We start from the raw sequence: 6,000 nt of genomic DNA, 5'->3' as shown, positions 1-6,000 counted from the left end.
GTTGGTTTTTTTGGCACCTATATATATATCATATAAAAATAAATAAATAAATAAAGAAAATATATAAATAACATAAATAAATACAAAGTAAAATATTGAAATAAATAATAATATATTTGACTATGTTACTATGACTTTGTAACTATCTGTAACACTATATCATAATCAAAGATCAGTTTAAAATTATAAATCAACTCTAAATAAACATCTTCCCATCTTCAGAACTCTTAGAGGCAATTATCTGCTGATACCAATATATTGACTTTCCCTTTACAGAGAGATATGAGGTTTACCATGATAGGAAGTGATGATATCAGATGGCCAGGAAGCGGACAGGAATCGAGGCATGTGCTACAAGACCTCTTGCAATTCGCATTGTTGGCAAATCCTTTTAAAATTGTCCCCAGATTTTTTTCCCAAAGAAATGAAGATGAATACTGTTCAGTCCTTCTCCGCTGCCTTTTCATCATGATCAAGTGCATCCATGTGTTGATTCGCATTCAACAGTTGGCACTCTTAAGTAGAGTAGTGCTCCCTTTTCATTTGAATTCATTTTTCAAGCCATTTACAAACTACCACAAATCATTTATCATCCTAAAGGAGGCCACAGGCACTTCTGCAGCTCTCCGTTTGAAGGATTCATTGCTGACTGCATGAGGCAAAGGTTGGAGGGGCGGAGGCGTGACTTCTGAACTCAACTGGCATTATCTTGTTTCCCGTATATCCCCCCCTCCCGTCTACGGTGACAACAAAGATCTACATGGTTGATGTCTGCTTTTCATCTGATTGCGCTCCCCTCGCTGTGTCATCGTCACTCCGCTTCAGATAAGGGGAGGAAAAAATGATTTATTGGCCGCTGTCAGAGCGAGGTAGCCTAGCTGGCCCCCAGACGCAGCACTGCTTATAGAGATATATCTGTGGACATGGTCAGCAGGGATGGCCTGTGACAGGCTTTAGGGCTGTGGAGAGCAGCACCGGGCATGGACTCAATAAGCTTCCACTGCCAAACCTCAGTGCTGCAAAGTCATGCTAATGCAAGGATATCGGTAAACACCGAAACATTCAGTTTTAAGAGCATTACATGGCCAGGAAGGCCCTGGGAAATGATTTACTTGCGGCATTTAGGCCTGACAGTCAGGCTTAAGCCGTCCTCTTATAGAAAGGAAGTGTGGAATAAACAGGTTATTAAGGCTCCCTTTCAACTTTAGCCACCGAGCTGACGCAGACAGGCTTTTGAAAAACGCTGGATCATGAGGTCTAGGTGGTGGAAAGCACGCCTGAATGATCATTTAAAGCCTCAAAGAAAAAGTAGGAGAACATATGTGAATAAAGCAACGTCCAAATGTTTTTCCAGCTAGGTACCGTCATTAACACACAGCGATCATGTCAGCTGTCCGTGGACCATCAGCAGCCGCTTTGATTATGCTGAATATCTCAGTCAAATAAATCCCGAAGCTCGGCCCAGCAAGCTGATGAATTACCCAGACACACTCCACAGCCTGATCAAATAGATCTTCACGTGTCATTCCTCTGCAGATATTGCAGACTCAGGTAAACATCTGGAGTGCTGCTTAGCCTACTGAATATCACCAGCATTAACTGCTGAAGAAAGTTTGTTTAGGAGATGATGAAGAAAGACGTACGTCAGTGATGAAGTGCGTGATGGCGTTTTCACACAAACCTTTTCACCACACTTGTCAGACATGCCAGCAGCCCAAAACTCAGCAATCTACAGTTTTGAGGTCATTAAGTGATCTAGTTCATTAACAGTCAATCACTCAGCCTAACTTTGTTTACTACACTTACACTACACTGTAGGATTGTACCTACAATACTCACACTACACTGTAGGACTGTACCCATAACACTCACACTACACTGTAGGACTGTACCCACAACACTCGCACTACACTGTAGGACAGTACCTACAATACTCACACTACACTGTAGGACTGTACCCATAACACTCACACTACACTGTAGGACTGTACCCACAACACTCACACTACACTGTAGGACTGTACCTACAATACTCACACTACACTGTAGGACTGTACCTACAATACTCACACTACACTGTAGGACTGTACCCATAACACTCACACTACACTGTAGGACTGTACCCACAACACTCACACTACACTGTAGGACTGTACATACAATACTCACACTACACTGTAGGACTGTACCTACAATACTCACACTACACTGTAGGACAGTACCCATAACATTCACACTACACTGTAGGACAGTACCTACAATACTCACACTACACTGTAGGACTGTACCCATAACACTCACACTACACTGTAGGACTGTACCCACAACACTCACACTACACTGTAGGACTGTACATACAATACTCACACTACACTGTAGGACTGTAACTAGAATACTCACACTACACTGTAGGACTGTACCTACAATACTCACACTACACTGTAGGACAGTACCCATAACATTCACACTACACTGTAGGACAGTACCTACAATACTCACACTACACTGTAGGACTGTACCCATAACACTCACACTACACTGTAGGACTGTACCCACAACACTCACACTACACTGTAGGACTGTACATACAATACTCACACTACACTGTAGGACTGTAACTAGAATACTCACACTACACTGTAGGACTGTACATACAATACTCACACTACACTGTAGGACTGTACCCACAAGACTCACACTACACTGTAGGACAGTACCTACAATACTCACACTACACTGTAGGACTGTACCCATAACACTCACACTACACTGTAGGACAGTACCTACAATACTCACACTACACTGTAGGACTGTAACTAGAGTACTCACACTACACTGTAGGACTGTACATACAACACTCACACTACACTGTAGGACAGTACCTACAATACTCACACTACACTGTAGGACAGTACCTACAATACTCACACTACACTGTAGGACTGTACATACAATACTCACACTACACTGTAGGACTGTACCCACAACCCACCTACAGTACTGTACTTGCTACACTTACGCTACAGTAAGATGCAACCCAAAACTCCAGTGATCTACACTTTAGCGATTTAGTCTGTTAGCTGTTGAGTACAGTCGGCATCACTAGGCTTCATTTAGCAGTTCAAATCTTGGGGGCCTACTAGTTACCAAGGTAACAGCCCCCAGTGATAGTCAAAACCCATTTAAAAACCTGTTGTGAATGTATTGATTCATTTTATGGAAAACTACAACGAGAACATAGCATTAACATAAGTGAATGAACAGAAGAACATACCATGAACAGGCTGGGTGAACTGATCCCCGACACCAGCGCCACATTTATTGTTCCTAACACACAAGACTGTGCTGCAGGCAGACATCCTGTATATACAAAAAGCCATCCGTACGGTAGGGTGTACATTTCAGAACATCCTCAGACCACAAGTGTCTGGTTTCACACATCAGACTAACTAATTTCACACAGCTAAGTAAAATCAGGTCTCAGCTCTCGCACCTGAGGCAAAGTGGTCAGTTTGAAATGCCCTCAAACTAAATGACTTCAGACAAGAAGCACCAGGCTGAGCTGAGCGGCCTCAGAAGAACAACCAGAATAAAAGAAAATAGTAGAAGGAAGTATTTCTGGATATTGGTGATGGTACTGGAAACAAGAGCATATGCTGTACGTACGACTACTATACTTACACCATAGTATAGTGCACTATACTATACTTACACTACGGTAAAGTACTGTACTGCCTATTCTTACTTACATCACTGTGCTACACTTACACTACAGTATAGTACAATGTATTACACTTACACTACAGTATAGTACAATGTATTACACATACACTACAGTATAGTACATTATGCTACACATACACTACAGCATAGTACTATACTGACTACACTTACACTACAGTATGGCAATGTACTGCCTATTCCTACTTACATCACATTATAGTACGCTGTGCTACACTTACACTACATTATAGTACAATGTACTACACATACACTACAGTATAGTACTATACCTTCTTTACTTACACTACACTACACTCGTGTACTGTACTATACTAGTGTATAGTACTATACTGACTACACTTACACTAAAGTATAGTACTATACTGACTATACTTACACTACAGTATAGTACACAATATTAGACTTAAACTACAGTATAGTTTCATACTGACTATACTGACTAAGTCTAGTGATATTACAGTATAGTACACAGTACTACACTAAAGTACAGTACTATACTGATTATATTTGTGCTACATTATAGTACTATTCTGGTTATAGTACACTACACACCACTTACTCCACAGTACAGAACGTCACTGACTATAACTACTTACACTAAAACAAAGTACACAATACTACAGTATTTTATTCGCACTATAGTATAGTACTGTATTTCCAATACACTACAGTACAGTAGGTGTTTATACTTACCATACTTAACAATATAATAGTAGGTTATTGTACTTACTATGCTTACTTACCCAGCCCTGTAATTCGATGAAGAACCTAGGCCTGTACCTAGGCCTGTTCCTAGGCCGGTTACTGGCACAGGTCTAGGTACAGAGAGGATCTTTCATTTAAATCAAGCAATATTAAACTGTTCTCTTCATTTTAGCCTTCTCCTCCTATACACTGATTATAACTTCAAGGTTTAAGGGGAAGACTGTGATTTGCAGCAGGCTGCACTGTGCCAGACAGATTCTGAGAATTACTGGATGCACCTCAACAGACATAATCATGTAATTAACAACAGTCACAACACATTTCCATTCTAATTACAGCTCCACAAATACCAGGCTGACTAACAAGGAATTCCTCTGATTTTTCCAAATGTCTGCATGATTGAGCGGCTAAGGTGTTCTTAAGAGTGGCTTCAAGTGAAATGCACTCTTTTTGAGAAAATGCAAATCTGTCTAATTTAGAATTCTCCAGATTCAGAATGATTCATCATGGTGGTGATGGGAATCAGACGTCTGAGAAGTTTAATGCTTCTAAAAGCTGCCTTATAGATATGCTATATAGATATAGTTATGAGGGTTATGGATGTGTTACTTGTCACACATTTTAAATATGCTTCGGACACCCAATGAAAATGTTTTGCTAATTATAAAAAACATGACCAGTTAGCTTTGTCGTAAAGCAAAGGCTGTTGATTTGCTAACACTTGTCTCTTAACTGTCTCTTTACAGTCTTGCACTATAAGAAAAGGCTGTTCTGGCACGTCATGGCTTGCTAATGTAAACAATGCACTTTGCTTAATCTTCATCACATTTAAAAAGGTCTGCCCATGCAAAGAAATGATTCACGATTCAAAGCATGCTACATCATCTGTCAAACCTGGTGGAGGCACTGTCACAGCATAGGCCTGTATAACTGCCAGTGGAATCGGTTACTGGTGTTTCCTGACGACATGAGCGCTAAGTAGAAGCAGCAGGATGAATTCTGAAATGCGCAGAGCTCTGCTTTCTCATATTTAGTCAAATGCTGCAAAACCAATAGGATGGGACTTCACAGTACAGATGGATAATGACCCAAAACATACTGTGGAAGCAACCCGAGAGCCTTAATGGAGTCAGTCACATGACCTCAACCCTATTGAGCAGCTTTTCACTTACTGAAGACAGCACTGAAGCAGAGAGACTCACAAACAAGCAGTGTCTAGTAAAGGCCTGGCAAAGAATCTCTAGGTAGGAAACTGAGCATTTGGTGATCTCAGTGGGTTCCAGACTTCAGACATCAGTCCTAGACATCAAAGGATTTGCGTCCAAACACATATTTCTAATTATGTTAGTTTGTCAAATTATGTTTGAGCCTGTGAAAATAGAGGGGTAGTGTGTGCACCCTCTCACCTCATGCACACACACACACACACATGCACACACATATGCTTCATACACACTCACATACACATCTCTACTGATGCTTTTACCATGTACCTACTTGCCACCTATCAGGATATTTGCTGCTAAATGATGTATACATAAGAACTGCTCT

Source organism: Salminus brasiliensis, chromosome 3 (genome assembly GCF_030463535.1).
Source record: "Salminus brasiliensis chromosome 3, fSalBra1.hap2, whole genome shotgun sequence".
In the NCBI taxonomy this organism is placed as follows: domain Eukaryota; kingdom Metazoa; phylum Chordata; class Actinopteri; order Characiformes; family Bryconidae; genus Salminus; species Salminus brasiliensis.
The sequence above is the reverse complement of the archived record's forward strand: the minus strand, read 5'-3'. Positions refer to the sequence as shown.